This window comes from Syzygium oleosum, unplaced genomic scaffold, assembly GCF_021117445.2.
Source record: "Syzygium oleosum isolate NSW1041296 unplaced genomic scaffold, Sole_v2.1 Sole_v2.16, whole genome shotgun sequence".
Taxonomy (NCBI): domain Eukaryota; kingdom Viridiplantae; phylum Streptophyta; class Magnoliopsida; order Myrtales; family Myrtaceae; genus Syzygium; species Syzygium oleosum.
The window spans coordinates 2,597,546-2,619,910 of NW_026607500.1; positions in this window are offsets into that span (position 1 = coordinate 2,597,546).

The window sequence follows — 22,365 nt, forward strand, 5'->3', positions numbered from 1 at the left end:
AAAGTCGTTTTTCAAAAAAAAAACTTACCAAACACTACATGAGCCAAAGTAGCTTTACAAATGATTTTTTACCAAACGCCACTTGCATTTCTCTAAGGGACTTTAACCTAAAGATATTTGCATTCCCCCAAGTAGCATTTAAAAAGTTGAACCAAACGGGCCCTATAAGAGTTTTACCCCTCATCTTAGGAGTGTACGAGTATTAATCTAATCAAAGTAAGTTATTGTACTAATACTGTACGTAATGATTGGACATATTTCCCTTCAACTAAAAGACAACACGTTCCCCACTTCGATGCACTTACATAGAATTAACACATATTTTATTTGGGAAATCTAAAGTTTGCTCGCACTGAAATGAATCCTGCATGTGCCTTCGATCATCGAAGGTCGATGAACCTGCGCAATCAATGGATCTTAAAGCTGCGGTTTTGACGAGAATCCTATGCTTTGGCTCTAGAAATTTGAGCAATACACGACAATTAGGGACGTCCTCGATGACTCCGTAGATTAAGAAAACAATTAGCTGCCCATCTCGTATTGACTTCTTAACCTTAATAGGAGATCGCAATTATCAATAAGCAGCAATTTAGAATGGAAATTGGGAACACCAAGATAAGCCAACATAGCCGGGGAATTACATTTTGTTGCTTAGGTTTTGGCACGTGTTGCAAATTATCTTCCGACCTTTTGAATTTCGCATCATCCCCACCGAAGCCATGAAATCGGTTGCAAAGTCCAGCTCTCAATGTCGACTCAAAGAGCAATCAAGTCGGACTTTGAGGCGTGATATCACTTTCCTTAAGGATTTATTTGCCCCACAATTGTTGCTAATGGTCACCGGCAAAAATCCTCCAGGATACAACAAAGTCTCAAAATGAGAATACTAGATAGCAATTCTAGTATTTCTCCAGGGTCTCTCTAGGAAACAAAAGAAAATGATGGCTGTAGTTTTCGAAAGAAGACTTGAAGAAATTGATCTCTCTTTTTTTTCTTGCCAAAAAACTGACATATATAGAAATCGGTCTTAAAGAACATTGGCAACTCTTCACGAAAGGTTGCAAAGCTAACAAAGATATTCCTTCGGAAGAAGTTGCAAACTGAATAGATGCAACCCTTCGGAAAAGATTGAAAACCGAACAAGTATAATCTTCAAAAGTTGTCTTGGAAAGACACATGTAAAATTCGGAATAAAATAAATAAATATATAATTCCGAATTTTTCATAATTTCGAAAATTACTTAATAAACAAAAAACAACCTTTCAAATAATAAAAAATTAATAAGATAACCTTACGAAATAAGATAAACAAATATAAAGGGATTAGTGCTAATTAAACCGCGGCCGCGCCAAAGTGCTAAGTGCGCCTAATAATCGTGCCAAAATCGCGCACCCGCACGCGGGTATTGTGTGGACTAGCACACACCCCATTGTCTTCACTCTAAAGAATAAGAAGATATTCACAGTTATAAAGTGGCCCACTTTCTCAAAACTTTCCTATGTGGGACAAAGGAAAATGCACTATTTTGTTTGTTTTACAAACAAACAACCAACAACCCCCACTTTGTTTGTAAAACAAAATACCAACTAAGATTAAAAAAAATACAGCCATAATTTCCATGAGATTAATATACATACATAAAGGTCTCTTTCGAGTTAAACCTTTACTTAGTACAAGTACCTCAAGACTCTATCAAAGTGACAAGTAGCTCGGCTTTAAACTTGTACTTTTAAATAATAGAATCGGACATACCGCACATATACTAACCTCTTGTTTCAGCGAGAAGTTCTATATTACTCAGCACTATTATGGCCTTGTGCTTGATCCTGTTTCATGAGCTCTCTAGAAAGCAACCCTAACTTTCGTAAGAAGCGGCACCACTCCTAAGCTCATATAGGTGAAGTATCTACCATGTGTTTCTATTACTATTAACACATTACAAGTTTGTACTATACTTCATTAAGAATTCAATTCATCCTCTAAAACGTAACAGACGATACTAACTTCTCATATTAGGGCTAGCGTCAGTATCAAACAATCACATTCAGTAACTTGTTCTTACCCATTAAACCTTCTAACTAGTGATGTTCTAGAAAAAGGTTGGGTTACCATTACTGGTGATTTTAATTAAAGGGTTTCAGCCCCATTTCTTGTGAGGTCATTTTTACCATATCTCTTGGTAATGCCTTTGTCAAAGGATCAGCCAAATTATTACTTGACCTCACGTAGACAATTGTTATGGTACCATCTTTAATCAATTGTCTCACAAAATAATGCCTTAGGCTAATATGTCTAGACTTCCCATTATAGGTACTACTATAAGCTCTTGCCAAAGTACCCTGACTATCACAATGGATAGAAATAGGAGGCATAGGACTAGGCCATAATTTGATATCCAACAACAAATTCCTAATCCACTCAGCCTCTTTCCCAATTGCCGCTAAAGCAACAAATTCTGACTCCATAGTTGAGTGAGTTATACATGTCTGTTTCTTGCTCGCCCAAGAAACAGCACCTCCACCTAGAGTGAAAACCCATCCTGAAGTGGAATATTTATCACCCACACTTGTAATCCAACTAGCATCGGTGTATCCTTCTAATACAGCTGGATAATTATTATAGAACAAGCCTAAATTTTTAGTTCTCTTAAGATAACCAAAAATTCTAGTAATAGCTTTCCAATGTTCCATATTTGGATTACTAGTGTACCTACTCAACTTGCACACAGAATAAGCAACATCAGGTCTAGTACAATGCATCGCATACATTAAAGACCCTATAGCACTCGCATATTCAAGTTGTGCTACAGCCCTACCAGTATTATAATTTAATTTAATACTAGAATCAAATGGAGTACTTATGTCCTTGAAACCAAGATGTTGAAATTTATTTAACATTTTTTCAATGTAATCGCATTGGCTCAAAGAATAACCCCCACTATGTTTTTTAACTTTAATACCTAAGATAGTATCTACTTCACCCAAGTCTTTCATTTTAAACATGGAAGTTAGATACTTCTTAGTCTCAATAATTCCAGTCATATTTGTTCCAAAGATAAGCATATCATCAACATATAAGCACACTAAGACACCATAGTCTTTAGTGAATTTAGAGTATATACACTTATCAGCACTATTGTGAATGAAACCATTAGATAATATGACTGAATCAAATTTTTCATGCCACTGCTTAGGAGCTTGCTTAAGTCCGTAAAGAGACTTAGTCAATTTACATACTTTCCTTTCATTTCCGGGAAGAACGAAACCCTCCGGTTGTTCCATGTAAATTTCCTCATTTAAGTCTCCATTCAAGAAAGCAGTCTTGACATCCATTTGATGAACACAAAGATCATAAATGGAAGCTATAGCAAAAAGAATTCGAATAGAAGTTATACGTGCAACAGGAGCATACGTATCAAAATAATCTATTCCTTCCTTTTGTCTATACCCCTTAGCCACCAATCTAGCCTTAAAAGCTTGGATAGAGCCATCAGAATTGTATTTCCTCCTAAAGACCCATTTACATCCAATAGGCTTGGATCCTTTCGGTAAATCAACTAACACCCAAGTATTGTTGGACATAATTGAGTCCATTTCATCATTTACAGCTTCTTTCCAAAAAGAAGCATCTCTAGAAGACATAGCATCACTAAAACATTTAGGATCGTCTTCTAAATTTAATACTATGGGGTATTTATTTACCACGTTATTTTCTCTATCTCCTTCAACAAGGAAAACGTGAGTAATATAATCTGGACCTAAATCCTTAGATTTTCTTGCTCTAGAGCTTCTCCTCAATTCAGTCATGTCTCTAGAATCATTTGTTCCTTTCTCTTGAGAATCTACATGAGTTTCTATAGGTCTTGAATTATTTTCAATAATTTCAGAACCTGTAGAACATTTGTTCTCAAAGAATTCAACATCTCTTGATTCTACAATGACATTGGATTCTAAGTCAAGAAGCCTATAAGCTTTACTGTTTTCAGCATATCCAATAAAGACGCTTTTGATAGCTCTAGGACCAAGTTTAGTTCTTTTAGGGTCCGGTACTCGGTAGTATGCCAAACACCCCCACACTTTAAGATATGACATGTTTGGTTTTCTACCTTTCCATAATTCATAAGGGCTCACGTTATTTCTCTTAGATGGTATTCTATTATGAATATAACATGCAGTAAGCAATGCTTCTCCCCAAATATTAATTGGTAGCTTTGAATTCGAAAGCATACAATTAACCATTTCTCCGAGAGATCGATTTTTCCTTTCAGCCATACCATTTTGTTGTGGAGTGTATGGTGCGGAAACTTGATGAATAATACCATGTTCTTCACAAAATGAAGAAAATTCATTTAAGAAATATTCTCCACCTCTGTCTGAACGTAGAACTTTGATTTTCCTTTCCAATTGATTTTCTACTTCAGCTTTATATTTCTTGAACATGGTGAATGCTTCATCCTTCGACCTCATGAGATAAACATAAAGATATCTACTGCAATCATCCACAAAGGTAATGAAATACCTTTTACCACCGCGAGTTAACATGCCATTGAATTCGCATATATCACTATGCACCAAATCCAACAAATTCGAATTTCTATTAACACCGGGGAATGGTTTCTTTATGAGTTTAGACTTAGCACATATTTCACATTTGTCTAATTCGCCATTAAAATTAATCAAGTCTAACTTTTTCATATTTGTTAAATAGCGAAAATTTATATGTGCTAATCTACTATGCCATAAAGAAGCAGACTCAATAGTATAAGCAGAAGATAGGAAAATATTATTGATACTTAGTTGATACATGCCGTCATTGGCATAGCCCTTCCCCACAAACATCCCATTCTTCGACAGGATAACCTTGTCGGATTCAAACAAAATTCGAAAACCCCTCTTGCAAAGTAAATCAATTGAAACTAGGTTCTTCCTAATTTCGGGTACATAAAAAACATTAAGAAGAGTAATCTTCTTTCCAGAAGTAAGGTCAAGTTCCATGGTGCCTTTGCCAGCAACCTTTGCAAGAGCATTATTCGCCATCAGGACCTCTTGAGCATTTGTGTCGACAGTCTCTTCAAATTGCTTGAACAAATATTTGTCCTTGCACACATGAACTGTCGCTCCAGAATCTAACCACCAACCGGATTGGACAGTGGCAGAATTGATCTCAGAAATCATAGCCATCGAACCATTGATTTCAGCAATGTTCATATTTGAAAACTTGGTTGAAATCATGGCCACATAGTTTTCTTCAACCAAATTTGCATCTGCCTTCACCGTTGGAATGTTCTTGTCCTTTGATATGCTCTTGCGATGAATGCAGTCCTTGGCATAGTGTCCCTGTTTGCCACAAACAAAACAACAACCCTTCTTCTTCTTGTGTGTCTTCTTAAATGTATGCCCGTTCTTTACTTTAAAGTTCTGACCGAATTTTCTTTTTCTTTCCACAGCATTTATCTTGGAATTATACAAAACAGAATTATCACGTGTACGTGACTCTTCCTCAATACGAAGATGTTTCTGTATTTGCTCCAAGGTGAAGTCCTCCGACTTATGCATCAGCCTTTTTCCGTAGTCTTTCCAAGTTGAAGGCAATTTTGCAATAATTGCTCCAACTTGAAAGGTTTCTGGAATTTCAATTTTGTGGGCACGAATTTTGTTGACGAGCACTTGTAATTCGTGGACTTGTTCCAACAAGGGCTTAGTATCAATAAACTTGAAATCGAAATACTTTGCGATTAAATACTTGTTGGTACCTTGCTCCTTCGCTTTGTACTTGAATTCCAGTGCGTTCCAAATTTCTCTGGCCGACTTCATCTCAGTGAATAAGTCATACAATCTATCAAACAGTGTATTCAGAATGTGTCCACGACACAGCAATTCGTCCTCCTCACGTTTCCTCTTATCCTTGTTAACCCTTTCAACGGCTGCCGCACTTGGTTGTTCTCCCTCAACAGTAGGCTTCGGATCTTCAATAGGCGCCAATTTTGGATCCAGAATATAGGATATCTTCAGGGCAGTGAGTAGGAACATCATCTTGTCCCTCCAGCGAGCATAGTTGTTCCCATCGAACCGATCCAGTTTGACCATGTCTTGGTTCATGATTTTGATTGTCTCCGACTCCATTGTTGAACAGAAATAAATCCTTAAGATTGTTGTAAATTTGAATGGCTTCGAATCAAAGAGCAATCAAGTCGGACTTTGAGGCGTGATATCACTTTCCTTAAGGATTTATTTGCCCCACAATTGTTGCTAATGGTCACCGGCAAAAATCCTCCAGGATACAACAAAGTCTCAAAATGAGAATACTAGATAGCAATTCTAGTATTTCTCCAGGGTCTCTCTAGGAAACAAAAGAAAATGATGGCTGTAGTTTTCGAAAGAAGACTTGAAGAAATTGATCTCTCTTTTTTTTCTTGCCAAAAAACTGACATATATAGAAATCGGTCTTAAAGAACATTGGCAACTCTTCACGAAAGGTTGCAAAGCTAACAAAGATATTCCTTCGGAAGAAGTTGCAAACTGAATAGATGCAACCCTTCGGAAAAGATTGAAAACCGAACAAGTATAATCTTCAAAAGTTGTCTTGGAAAGACACATGTAAAATTCGGAATAAAATAAATAAATATATAATTCCGAATTTTTCATAATTTCGAAAATTACTTAATAAACAAAAAACAACCTTTCAAATAATAAAAAATTAATAAGATAACCTTACGAAATAAGATAAACAAATATAAAGGGATTAGTGCTAATTAAACCGCGGCCGCGCCAAAGTGCTAAGTGCGCCTAATAATCGTGCCAAAATCGCGCACCCGCACGCGGGTATTGTGTGGACTAGCACACACCCCATTGTCTTCACTCTAAAGAATAAGAAGATATTCACAGTTATAAAGTGGCCCACTTTCTCAAAACTTTCCTATGTGGGACAAAGGAAAATGCACTATTTTGTTTGTTTTACAAACAAACAACCAACAACCCCCACTTTGTTTGTAAAACAAAATACCAACTAAGATTAAAAAAAATACAGCCATAATTTCCATGAGATTAATATACATACATAAAGGTCTCTTTCGAGTTAAACCTTTACTTAGTACAAGTACCTCAAGACTCTATCAAAGTGACAAGTAGCTCGGCTTTAAACTTGTACTTTTAAATAATAGAATCGGACATACCGCACATATACTAACCTCTTGTTTCAGCGAGAAGTTCTATATTACTCAGCACTATTATGGCCTTGTGCTTGATCCTGTTTCATGAGCTCTCTAGAAAGCAACCCTAACTTTCGTAAGAAGCGGCACCACTCCTAAGCTCATATAGGTGAAGTATCTACCATGTGTTTCTATTACTATTAACACATTACAAGTTTGTACTATACTTCATTAAGAATTCAATTCATCCTCTAAAACGTAACAGACGATACTAACTTCTCATATTAGGGCTAGCGTCAGTATCAAACAATCACATTCAGTAACTTGTTCTTACCCATTAAACCTTCTAACTAGTGATGTTCTAGAAAAAGGTTGGGTTACCATTACTGGTGATTTTAATTAAAGGGTTTCAGCCCCATTTCTTGTGAGGTCATTTTTACCATATCTCTTGGTAATGCCTTTGTCAAAGGATCAGCCAAATTATTACTTGACCTCATGTAGACAATTGTTATGGTACCATCTTTAATCAATTGTCTCACAAAATAATGCCTTAGGCTAATATGTCTAGACTTCCCATTATAGGTACTACTATAAGCTCTTGCCAAAGTACCCTGACTATCACAATGGATAGAAATAGGAGGCATAGGACTAGGCCATAATTTGATATCCAACAACAAATTCCTAATCCACTCAGCCTCTTTCCCAATTGCCGCTAAAGCAACAAATTCTGACTCCATAGTTGAGTGAGTTATACATGTCCGTTTCTTGCTCGCCCAAGAAACAGCACCTCCACCTAGAGTGAAAACCCATCCTGAAGTGGAATATTTATCACCCACACTTGTAATCCAACTAGCATCGGTGTATCCTTCTAATACAGCTGGATAATTATTATAGAACAAGCCTAAATTTTTAGTTCTCTTAAGATAACCAAAAATTCTAGTAATAGCTTTCCAATGTTCCATATTTGGATTACTAGTGTACCTACTCAACTTGCACACAGAATAAGCAACATCGGGTCTAGTACAATGCATCGCATACATTAAAGACCCTATAGCACTCGCATATTCAAGTTGTGCTACAGCCCTACCAGTATTATAATTTAATTTAATACTAGAATCAAATGGAGTACTTATGTCCTTGAAACCAAGATGTTGAAATTTATTTAACATTTTTTCAATGTAATCGCATTGGCTCAAAGAATAACCCCCACTATGTTTTTTAACTTTAATACCTAAGATAGTATCTACTTCACCCAAGTCTTTCATTTTAAACATGGAAGTTAGATACTTCTTAGTCTCAATAATTCCAGTCATATTTGTTCCAAAGATAAGCATATCATCAACATATAAGCACACTAAGACACCATAGTCTTTAGTGAATTTAGAGTATATACACTTATCAGCACTATTGTGAATGAAACCATTAGATAATATGACTGAATCAAATTTTTCATGCCACTGCTTAGGAGCTTGCTTAAGTCCGTAAAGAGACTTAGTCAATTTACATACTTTCCTTTCATTTCCAGGAAGAACGAAACCCTCTGGTTGTTCCATGTAAATTTCCTCATTTAAGTCTCCATTCAAGAAAGCAGTCTTGACATCCATTTGATGAACACAAAGATCATAAATGGAAGCTATAGCAAAAAGAATTCGAATAGAAGTTATACGTGCAACAGGAGCATACGTATCAAAATAATCTATTCCTTCCTTTTGTCTATACCCCTTAGCCACCAATCTAGCCTTAAAAGCTTGGATAGAGCTATCAGAATTGTATTTCCTCCTAAAGACCCATTTACATCCAATAGGCTTGGATCCTTTCGGTAAATCAACTAACACCCAAGTATTGTTGGACATAATTGAGTCCATTTCATCATTTACAGCTTCTTTCCAAAAAGAAGCATCTCTAGAAGACATAGCATCACTAAAACATTTAGGATCGTCTTCTAAATTTAATACTATGGGGTATTTATTTACCACGTTATTTTCTCTATCTCCTTCAACAAGGAAAACGTGAGTAATATAATCTGGACCTAAATCCTTAGATTTTCTTGCTCTAGAGCTTCTCCTCAATTCAGTCATGTCTCTAGAATCATTTGTTCCTTTCTCTTGAGAATCTACATGAGTTTCTATAGGTCTTGAATTATTTTCAATAATTTCAGAACCTGTAGAACATTTGTTCTCAAAGAATTCAACATCTCTTGATTCTACAATGACATTGGATTCTAAGTCAAGAAGCCTATAAGCTTTACTGTTTTCAGCATATCCAATAAAGACGCTTTTGATAGCTCTAGGACCAAGTTTAGTTCTTTTAGGGTCCGGTACTCGGTAGTATGCCAAACACCCCCACACTTTAAGATATGACATGTTTGGTTTTCTACCTTTCCATAATTCATAAGGGCTCACGTTATTTCTCTTAGATGGTATTCTATTATGAATATAACATGCAGTAAGCAATGCTTCTCCCCAAATATTAATTGGTAGCTTTGAATTCGAAAGCATACAATTAACCATTTCTCCGAGAGATCGATTTTTCCTTTCAGCCATACCATTTTGTTGTGGAGTGTATGGTGCGGAAACTTGATGAATAATACCATGTTCTTCACAAAATGAAGAAAATTCATTTAAGAAATATTCTCCACCTCTGTCTGAACGTAGAACTTTGATTTTCCTTTCCAATTGATTTTCTACTTCAGCTTTATATTTCTTGAACATGGTGAATGCTTCATCCTTCGACCTCATGAGATAAACATAAAGATATCTACTGCAATCATCCACAAAGGTAATGAAATACCTTTTACCACCGCGAGTTAACATGCCATTGAATTCGCATATATCACTATGCACCAAATCCAACAAATTCGAATTTCTATTAACACCGGGGAATGGTTTCTTTATGAGTTTAGACTTAGCACATATTTCACATTTGTCTAATTCGCCATTAAAATTAATCAAGTCTAACTTTTTCATATTTGTTAAATAGCGAAAATTTATATGTGCTAATCTACTATGCCATAAAGAAGCAGACTCAATAGTATAAGCAGAAGATAGGAAAATATTATTGATACTTAGTTGATACATGCCGTCATTGGCATAGCCCTTCCCCACAAACATCCCATTCTTCGACAGGATAACCTTGTCGGATTCAAACAAAATTCGAAAACCCCTCTTGCAAAGTAAATCAATTGAAACTAGGTTCTTCCTAATTTCGGGTACATAAAAAACATTAAGAAGAGTAATCTTCTTTCCAGAAGTAAGGTCAAGTTCCATGGTGCCTTTGCCAGCAACCTTTGCAAGAGCATTATTCGCCATCAGGACCTCTTGAGCATTTGTGTCGACAGTCTCTTCAAATTGCTTGAACAAATATTTGTCCTTGCACACATGAACTGTCGCTCCAGAATCTAACCACCAACCGGATTGGACAGTGGCAGAATTGATCTCAGAAATCATAGCCATCGAACCATTGATTTCAGCAATGTTCATATTTGAAAACTTGGTTGAAATCATGGCCACATAGTTTTCTTCAACCAAATTTGCATCTGCCTTCACCGTTGGAATGTTCTTGTCCTTTGATATGCTCTTGCGATGAATGCAGTCCTTGGCATAGTGTCCCTGTTTGCCACAAACAAAACAACAACCCTTCTTCTTCTTGTGTGTCTTCTTAAATGTATGCCCGTTCTTTACTTTAAAGTTCTGACCGAATTTTCTTTTTCTTTCCACAGCATTTATCTTGGAATTATACAAAACAGAATTATCACGTGTACGTGACTCTTCCTCAATACGAAGATGTTTCTGTATTTGCTCCAAGGTGAAGTCCTCCGACTTATGCATCAGCCTTTTTCCGTAGTCTTTCCAAGTTGAAGGCAATTTTGCAATAATTGCTCCAACTTGAAAGGTTTCTGGAATTTCAATTTTGTGGGCACGAATTTTGTTGACGAGCACTTGTAATTCGTGGACTTGTTCCAACAAGGGCTTAGTATCAATAAACTTGAAATCGAAATACTTTGCGATTAAATACTTGTTGGTACCTTGCTCCTTCGCTTTGTACTTGAATTCCAGTGCGTTCCAAATTTCTCTGGCCGACTTCATCTCGGTGAATAAGTCATACAATCTATCAAACAGTGTATTCGGAATGTGTCCACGACACGACAATTCGTCCTCCTCACGTTTCCTCTTATCCTTGTTAACCCTTTCAACGGCTTCCGCACTTGGTTGTTCTCCCTCAACAGTAGGCTTCGGATCTTCAATAGGCGCCAATTTTGGATCCAGAATATAGGATATCTTCAGGGCAGTGAGTAGGAACATCATCTTGTCCCTCCAGCGAGCATAGTTGTTCCCATCGAACCGATCCAGTTTGACCATGTCTTGGTTCATGATTTTGATTGTCTCCGACTCCATTGTTGAACAGAAATAAATCCTTAAGATTGTTGTAAATTTGAATGGCTTCGAATCAAAGAGCAATCAAGTCGGACTTTGAGGCGTGATATCACTTTCCTTAAGGATTTATTTGCCCCACAATTGTTGCTAATGGTCACCGGCAAAAATCCTCCAGGATACAACAAAGTCTCAAAATGAGAATACTAGATAGCAATTCTAGTATTTCTCCAGGGTCTCTCTAGGAAACAAAAGAAAATGATGGCTGTAGTTTTCGAAAGAAGACTTGAAGAAATTGATCTCTCTTTTTTTTCTTGCCAAAAAACTGACATATATAGAAATCGGTCTTAAAGAACATTGGCAACTCTTCACGAAAGGTTGCAAAGCTAACAAAGATATTCCTTCGGAAGAAGTTGCAAACTGAATAGATGCAACCCTTCGGAAAAGATTGAAAACCGAACAAGTATAATCTTCAAAAGTTGTCTTGGAAAGACACATGTAAAATTCGGAATAAAATAAATAAATATATAATTCCGAATTTTTCATAATTTCGAAAATTACTTAATAAACAAAAAACAACCTTTCAAATAATAAAAAATTAATAAGATAACCTTACGAAATAAGATAAAAAAATATAAAGGGATTAGTGCTAATTAAACCGCGGCCGCGCCAAAGTGCTAAGTGCGCCTAATAATCGCGCCAAAATCGCGCACCCGCACGCGGGTATTGTGTGGACTAGCACACACCCCATTGTCTTCACTCTAAAGAATAAGAAGATATTCACAGTTATAAAGTGGCCCACTTTCTCAAAACTTTCCTATGTGGGACAAAGGAAAATGCACTATTTTGTTTGTTTTACAAACAAACAACCAACATAATCTGCCCCGACCTTTATGGGAATTTTTATGTTGAGAAACTCAAAGCCTTTGTTATCCTTTTAATGTTTGATGAATGAAGTTGTTTTTCCCGACCAAAAATAAAAAAAAATTAGATGTTGACACTAGCAGGGATTCGGCTAAAGGAAAATAGAATCAATAGTGTGTTTAATTGCATATTGTAATCTTCATGACACATTTTCTCCTGCAGATAGAGCATAAAATTGTCAACCCCGAGAGATTAATTGCGTCGTCACTTATGCTAGTGATCGACTATGCAGATCTCAAAAAGCAATCAAGTCACGGAGAAGGGATTCCTCGAACCAAAAAAGTGGACTTAATCATCTCTTTTGAGCGAAAACTTGTACGAAATACCACCCGATAGCTATACGAGGGGACGAGAAGCTGCATTTACATGTAGGTTTCAATGAGCAGCATTTTGTGTCCTCCAACCAATGTGTCAAAATGTTACACACCACGTCACTCTCTTGAGAAACCAATTTCCCAAAGTGTTGTGTGTGCGTGCGTGCACGTGGCGGCATGCCGATGGCATCTGAACCACGGAAAAGATTCTACCCGTCGAGAGGGTGCGAACTTGAAATCACGCGGCGTCAGGAAGAGCGCAATCACTGGTCAAAGACAGGACGTTGGTTGGGGACAGCATCTCCTTCAGAACACAGTTTCATTGTTTTCTATTGCATGTTTCTGCATGAGATATACGCAAGTCAGCGACGAAGTTTAGCTAGCTAGTTTGCCAATTCTGGTCCAGCTTTCGCTTGTAGATGCGTAGTTTATTCATGATCCAACTTTTGGTAATTATGATTACAATACATTTGTTTATTCACTTTACGGTGAAAAAGTACGTCTTAGATGAGTAAATGTCGGGGTCATGTTGCAACGATGCACATTTTGTGGAAATTCAAATGCAAACGAACTTTAAGATTCAAATATTAAGCGCTTTTTAATGGGTTTTGCTAACATAATAGTTTATGGATCACTGTGAGAATAATAGTATGTTGTGAGCTACAAATTCTTGAGGGTAGAACTTTTGTAAACCCCATGGTGGTAGTGAAAAGCCTTGCTAATCTCCAGAGCCAAATAGAGCACAAGGCTAAACTCAATTGTATGAACTATAAAAATGATGAAATTATATGCATTCGGTGAAGTAGAGAGTAGAACTTGTAACATAAAAACTTAATCCTTACACGCTTTCTTTCTACAGCATTGTAACAAACCGCTTCGGGATTGATAGTCTTTATACTTCTCCATATTCATTAGAAATTGTTAGTCTTAATACCGAACAAATCATATAAGACGGCATAGGGACATTGTGTTCAATCAGTTTTAAACCTATCGTATAGATGTCAATTTAGTCCAAAATATTTGTGCGAAATTTCAGTGTAGTCCTTCTGGCCAATTCTGTCGGTAACTTTTGACGTGGTGATGTGCCACGTAGGATCACTGGCGAAAACTAGACTGTCACATTAGTGATTTCCGACGAAATTAACCAGAAGTAATACATTGGAATAGCACGAAAAAGGTTTAGGTTTAAATTGGCAAAATTGAAAAATTTAGAACTAAATTGACATCCGTAAAATAGTTTAGTGAATCGAGAAAAAATGTCAAGCTCTTGGATGTTCCTATTTCAACACAAGGTTTTAGAACATTTTGCTTTCATAGACTTGATGAGACGCCATTAGTGATGGAGCTAGAAATCTCAAGATGGGAGGTGGGGAGCGTGGATTTTCGTCTCGACTTAACAATTTAGTCAAATTTTGTTTTCAAGCAACATGTTTGGCAAGATCGACAAGATAATTTGCGAGTTAAAAACAACGAACCTTTTTAAATTTCTAACATATTTGAGACTGTATGAACAAAAAGGTGTCCATGGTCATATGCACTTCAATAACCAACTTCAAATTTTTTTCTTATAAAGATAATTGACTTTTTCTACAATTACAAATTGAAATAAATCTCGTCAAGAAAAGATGGGAGGCCTCATAAACAGAATGTAATATTAGTGGTAGCAGCAGTCGGTTTAAGATCCTAAACTATATAGTTAATGAGTAATATGAAATATATTTTAATAATTGTCAAATGACAATTAGAGGATCAACTAGCAATGAAGTGATCTATACATGGCACGATCAGAAGTAAGCTCAAACGAAACATGCCTTTATAACGAGTCACATACGTGTTGTATAAGCGGGTCTGTAAAAAGTTGTCGGTCCTAATTCTAAATAAATTAAAGAAATGGCTAATACCACAAAAAATCCAAAACTGGTACGCTTGTGACAAATTTATTCAAAAATTAAATTTTTGACCACCTAAAACCTTAAACTGGTACACCTGTGACAAATTTACCTTTATTTAGTTTCCAGTAAATTTTACAGTCAATTTGTTGAGTTGGATGACACGAGGCAGTTGACAGGTATACCGATTTGGGGTTTTACCCTTCGTTTGTCACAGGTGTACCGGTTTGGGATTTTAATCAAATTTAACGTAAATTAACGGAGGCTAAATTTGCCATAGGTGTACTAGTTTGGGATTTTTGGTAGTAAAAAAATTAATTCTGAGTAAATTTATCAAAGGTGTACTAGTTTTGGGTTTTTTGTGGTCAAAAAATTAGTTTGGGCTAAATTTGACACAAGCGTACCAGTTTAGAGTTTTTTGTGGTATTAACCTTTAAAGAAAATGCATCAATTCAAGTCCTAAATTATTGAGTTGAGAGATATATTAAGATCACGTCAAGGAAAAGACGGCAGGTCGGAAAAATATAACTTAACTTTCTAGATGACAAATTGATAATATGGTTCCCGTCGAAGAAAAGACGGTGGGTCGGAAAAAACGTAAGGAAATGCAGGTTAGTTTCTGTCCATGGAAATCGTTCGAGGTTTATCTAACCCGATCGTAGCTACACAAGCAAATTGTCAATGAAACTACAAATTGACATTTTCTTTTGACCTAATGAGTGATGTCAGCCATAGCTGATGAGTGATATTAGCCAAATTAGGATCCCTTCATTAGAATACTTAATGAGTAATTTGAAACATTTTTTCATTAATTGTTTGATTAGAATTGCGAATGGCACGTTTATTATTTATGTATATACTAAGTAGACCCATCAAACGGTGGGTCGGGTCAGGTTGAAAATGGTCTGACCCAAATTGACTAATTTAACTCGTTTTGACCAATTTCGATGCTACACAAATATAGTGACCTATACCCGACTCAACCCATATTTCTAAAACACTTTCATATTTAACCAAATTTAAGAAAACTTATACCCACACTAAGGGGAGATCGTGGAGTGAATAAGTGCGAGATCGAGTGAGGTTGAAAGAAAGTTAAGAGAGAGTCATAGAGGTGGATTGGGTCAAAGTAAGTTGTAAACCTATCTAATACCCATATTATTTTGGGCTTTCCCATTCTAAACCCATTTATAATCCATTTATTGAATATAACTAATTCAATAACAACTTAGCCCATCAAATATTGATTAAGAAAAGAGTTTATAACCCATTTTGACATGTCTCATGCGAAGTGAACCATTAATGATGCAAACATGATTAAACTCAAACCAAACACGAGTTGCTACAAGTCACGTAAAAAATTGTTAGTTCTAATTCCAGATGAAAAAAAAAAGGCATCCTTTCAAATTCTAGATGAATTGAGAGAAATGTCAAGATTTTTTTGTTGTTGTTGAAAGTGAACATTTTATTGATATCTCAAGATGATACAAGAGAGGTTGAAAACAAAACAAATCCCAAATGGTAAAATAGAACATCAAAGCACAAAATACCGTTATAAGCACACTTTCATTCCACAAGAACGGATCTGTATCACTATCAAAATTGAATGAATGGTGGCCAATCATCGAATCTCGCAACGTCAGTGATGGGCACATATTATATTCTCTTTTTCTAATAGCTACGGTTTGCCAAGTGGGTGGTCCACGCCAGTGTTTGAAGTCCTCAACACCATCACCATATAGAGACATCAAAAACAGGTTGAAAAAGCTCCTAGATCTAGATCTAGATTGGGAGAGGTTGGACAAGCACGTGAACACATTTAAGGAACTCCAAGATCTAGATCTAGATTAGGAGAAAAGAGCCCTCAGATCTAGATTTAGATCGGGAGATGAGAGCTTCCAAAACTCAAATAAGTTGTATAACCGCTTCCAGGACAATAGGCACTCATCGTAATCCTCCTCGATTTTGTCAGACTTCTTGGTTTGAAGTAGTGTGTTGATTCCTAACGATGAAATCAGAAAATGACCAGCGAGCAAAGAAAAGCTTGCGCAGCAAGCAAAAGAAAAAACAAAAAAATTAGATGAAAACAGTAAAATACTCCCGGATCAGATCAGGAGAGATAATCTCAACTCGAGTTCATAAATAGAGCCTCCCTCGATTGATAGTTATTTCTCAGTTGAAAGAGCTTGGAGTGGAAGAGAGAAGGGGAACCAAAGAGAGGAGGGTAAATGTCAAGATTTAAGGTTGTTCCTATTTAAACGGAATGATTATAGAAAAATTTGCTTTAATGGACTTAAAATGAGGTCATCATTGACAGAGTGAGAAATCTTAAGCTCAACCTAGCCGGCCTTGAGCGAGGCTTGCCCTTGTTAGATTTGGCGACGTTGAGCCTCACCAGAGCCCAGCAAGGGTCGACAGAGGCCCCCTTGTGCAAAGCTGGCGAAGGCAAGCCTTGCTTGAGGTTGGTCGTCAGCCTGTACTGGCTCTTGCTTGTGGTTGGCGATTGCAGAGGAAGAAAGAAAGAAAATTGAAAAAATTACAAAAAATGTCCACATTAGCGTTGTTGATGCCACTTACGACGATTGACATCTACGTCAACTATTTCCTACCAAAATTGGCCGGATGGACAATATTGGCAAATTTTCAAAAGGTTTAGAACTAAATTGGCAAAATTAAAAAGTTTGATACTGAATTGACATAATTGCAATAGTAGAATAGAACAATAGACACATTTTGATCAAGTGTTGAATGTTATGCTTGATGGGTGTGAGGGCGAAGAACGTAATTTATTAGTTCAGGTCTATCTTGAGCAACAATCAACAAGTAATGTAACTAATCTTGCATTTTTTTAGTTTGATTGTAATGTTGAATTTCTAGTTTGTAAATCTTTTATAGTTATCCAAATTTAGTCCTCTAACTTGAGTATTTTGTAATAAGGTAATACCACAAAAAACCCCAAAGTGGTACATCTGACCTAAAACTAATTTTTTGACCACAAAAAATTTCAAACTGGTACACCTATGATAAACTTACCCAAAACTAATTTTTTAACCACCAAAAAATCCCAAACTGGTACATTTGTGATAAATTTATCATCCTTTAGGTTATGTTAAATAGGATTAATACCACGAAAAATTATAAACCGGAAAACTTATGATAAACGGAGGGTAAAACCCCAAATAGGTACACCCATTAATTACCACATGTTATCCAACTCAGCAATTTGATAATATAATTTAACAAAAACTAACGAAGGGTAAATTTATCACATGTGTACTAGTTTGGAGTTTTTCGTGGTATTAACCCATTTGTAATTGAGTCTTCAATATTTTTTTTTGTGCAAGTTGGACCTCGAACTTACTTGCCTTTGTTAATGTAACTCCTTTCTCCAATTAATGCTCTTAATTATGTTAATGGTTATTTAATATGCCTATTTCCAGGACCGCTAAATGCAAGGGAGACAAGTACTTTCACAAATTCAGAACTTATTCTAATTACGGAAAAATGCGGAAAAATACTATATTTTCTTGATGACGTGCCTACTAATTTCTAAAATAAATTTTGGGTCTAATGATATGCCTTTCTTTCGTTACTAGACCCCTTTTGTTTTGATATAAACGCATCAAATGGCCAAGTTATGGTAATTAATCGTGACAATTGAAAAAAAAGGCTCCCACCGGAAATTAATATGTGCCAAAAGTCTGAGGGCCAAATTGCAAGTTAAAAGACAGAATTTGGATTTCTTTTTATGATTTCTTACTTTTGAAAGACACCAAAAACTAAGGGTCGCGCTTTTTTCACTCCTACTATAGCCAAAACATTATATCTTATAATTTTTTAACAATATTAACCTTTGTGGGTTCCATTTTTTTAAAGCATTCTTCAACTGCTTTTCTTCTTTCTCTTTTCTGGCAGGGCTACTTTCCTTCTTCTCATTTTTTTCTCTCTGTGCTCTCTCTTTTTAAAACATGCCTCTCATGTCAATAATTTGTGTTGAAGCCCAGATTTGCAAAAACCTCATCTTCACCCAACTAGTCCTTTTCCATCTCATGTCAAATCTGAATTATCTCATTTTGCATCAAACTTTTCGACTGATCGATCACAAAGACAAGAAAAAAACCCATTAAAGATTCAAATCCAAGAGCATAAGCCTTCGCCCAAAAACTCGTCAAGCTCATAAGCAATCTCTGCTTTTTCATCTTTGTCTTCTTGGTCCTAATTGTCACCGCTAGCACCGATTCGCCACTAGCCTCCAAATACATGGCTTGAATCTTCTCCCCCCCCCCCCCCCTCTCCCTCACTAAGTTGTTTATGCAAACCAAAAATGCAATCGGTGTGAATTTGCCCCTTGTCACGCCCCGAACCCCGCGAGCGCGCAACATCCTGCAATGGTCATTATGAAGCGACGTCCCAGGATGCGTCGCCGACCCAACATTTTATCTTTTGATTACGCATGCGGAAGCTAAACAAAGATTCACCCAGACAATAACAGTAAACAAGGATAGATAGGAAAACGGTTTACAACATCGAAATCAAAACACCATTTTAACATTTACTTGATTAACCCCTGGGAACATTTTTTTTTACAAGCCCACTTCAGGCATTTCCAAACATAGTCTACAAAAAGATGTCGGGCTGGGGGTCAATCTACTTCACCAAAAGTCAGCTTCCATGCACCCCGAACCATACTGGGTGCATCAACATGCTAAGGGCATGAAAAATGTTTAACAACCACAAATGAGATAAAAATCTCAATAAGTTAACGCCTAAGCCCTGTTTAGAAGGTCAACTCACCTCGGGGGTCCCTAATCAGGCAATACAGCATCAACAGCGACATTATTAAACATCCACAGGCATCCTTACCTTGCCTTGGCACACATTTTATGCATAACATAGATAGTCATATGTCACAACGATGCATCAAACATATCACACACCCAGAACGTGTAATGAGGTTTCCCATGCATTAATGCATCATAGTCGCGCGTGTCTCGATTATAAGGCAAAATCCACTTGGGCACGTCCCATACTATGCCTAGCATTTTCTACCCCATAATCAAGCACTATGCATCACACGTATTCCATTTATTACGACCCCTCTTGGCCACGACACATCAAGCGATACGCAGCGAGATGGCAGTCTTCCGGCATAACCGGGCATCGTCCCGCCCCGTCGGGCACGGCAACGTCAAACGATACATAGGATGATGGCATTCCAATACGGCAACATCAAATGATACACAGTAAGACGGTATCCCGCAAGGAGCATCAAGTCTGGCCTCGAGCCGCGACAAGGCATCCGGGGTATCGGCACTCCAGATAATCCCCAGGCATCCGATAAATCGGGCAACGGCTTCGACCCCTCTTGGCCACTACACATCAAGCGATACACAGCAAGACGGCTTCGACGTGTGACCACACGAGCACACAAGCATTCCGGCCAATTATTATCTTCTCAATTAGCCCATGCGTCCATGAATCGTGCTCACATCAATGCCACACAACAATAACAAGTAGTCACACATGCAAATGGTCAATCGATTTTGTGAACCTCATTTTAAAACATGAATTCAACATCGGATCACAGCCAAATAAACATTATTGAAAAGCTAGGTAATTGCGGTTATTGTCTCTTTTAGGCCGGAAATCGAAAGCCAAAGATTTCAAGTAAAAACCGGCAGATTATGGAATTCTAGTAAAACTGGACAGATTTGCATGATTTGGGAAATCAACTTCAAAAGCATAGCAAATGATTTCCAAAAATTATAAAATTCGAATATGTTATAAACAAGACCTAAAAAAATATTTTCCATGAAGAACACAATCCCAAAATCCTTATACAAAGATCACTTTTGATGGCTCGGAAACAACCCAGAACTGGTCCGCCGGAACAGGGGAACTGAACCAAAAGAAATACTCGTTTTACAAATCAAATCCTTTCAAAAAACTTTGAAATTTTTACACGTTGTAGAAATGGATTTCGTTTACAAATATTGTGAAGGAAGTATGGTCGAAATCGAACTGGAAATTTTTATAAAAATCTGAGAAGGCACGAAGGTCACGGAATCCACAGTATAAAACAGTTCTAATTCGGTAAGAAATTGGACCTTCGTGTAACCCATTTGAGCTCAGAAAAATCTGAAATTTAAGTATGTTATATATCAAGATCTTGTGAACAACTTTGATGAAGAACACTTTTCAAGATTCTAACCACAAAATGCTTTATAAAAATGGAAAACCAGGGACGTACAGTAAAATCAGTTCTGAAATCAAGATAAAAACTCCAAGAAACACCTTCAACTTTGAGATCCACCACTTCTCAGCCATGAAAATACAACACCAAGAGTTCAAATCAACATCCAACATCTATTTCAACTTAATCTAGCAATCAAGACTCGCCAACGCTCATTCTAGAAGTTCAAACGCACTAAAACATTAACTAGCTAAACTACTCAATGCAAGTCAAACATCCTAAACAAGGGATTAGATGTTAACTTACTCGTCTAAAAACGACGACAACGTGAAGACAACGGCAACAACACGAGTTGTCCGTGGCGGCCTCGGCTTGACACGGCAAGCGGCAAACGGCGGTGAACGGCACACGGCGATCTACGGGGCTCAAGGATGGTGGCGTGAGGGGCTGGTGGGTGCACGGCGGTGGTGGGGTGATTCGGCCGTGAGAGAGGGAGAGAGAGAATAAGAGAGAAAGTGAGGAGAGAGATCAATGGTTGAGATTAGTTCTTGATGCCCAAGCAAAGATCAAGGGCTAAGATCAAGCCTTGCTCTCCAAGTTCCATCCAACGGCCAAGATTTAATCTAACAAAAATGTTTCTAGAAGGGCAAGTTAGCAAATAATTTTCGATGGCCAATTCGTAAAAATTATGAGGCGACGTCCTATAGTTCGGGTGTGATATCCTTGAGCATTCGACATGCGAAATCGGATCATAATTCGTGGCTGAAATCAATCAATCGCAACTATAGTTTATCTCGAACTAACGGGCGGCTGCTAGAAATAAATTTTTCGATAGCCTTTCCCCTTTGGTTAGTATTCCCTAGGTGATCAGGCCAGAGCGAAAATTAACTAATAGAGCGTCGATGAAATCACCATTTCATAAATCACCAAATTTGGTCGAATTTTTAGGATATCACACCCCTCCTCGCCCTTGCGGTCTTTCCTACTTCCGCCCCGATCTTAATTACCAAGCTACCGTCGCTGGTAATTGAGAGGACTGAAGAGGTGATTGCGAACTCAACTCTTAAGTCCAAGCCCTTATGCGATGAGGTGGCCCTATTGCCCGCCAATTGTTCAAATCCTCGTGTTCTGATAGGCGTAAAGTTCAATGCGGGAGCCAAGGTATCAAACTCCGATTAACAATTGAAAAACCGACGAGTGCGACGAGGTTTGGACGACAAGTGATAGAGACATATCACAAAAGAGAGTTTTATTTTTTTATGTATACCACTACTGCTTGAACCATGACAAAATTTAAGAACTTACGGAGAGAAGCAACGAAGGAGGAAAATGAAGAGAAGTAACGAAAGAGGAAAATGGTACCCACGAGAAAAAATTAAGAAGAAAACAAACGAGACACCACAACCAAACAAAAAATGATTCTTAAAAAAGATTAGACCCACAAGGGTTAATATTGCCAAAACACTGTAATATAGAGTGTTTTAGCCACGGTGAGAGTGGAAAAGGGCAGCCCAAAACTAATTTACT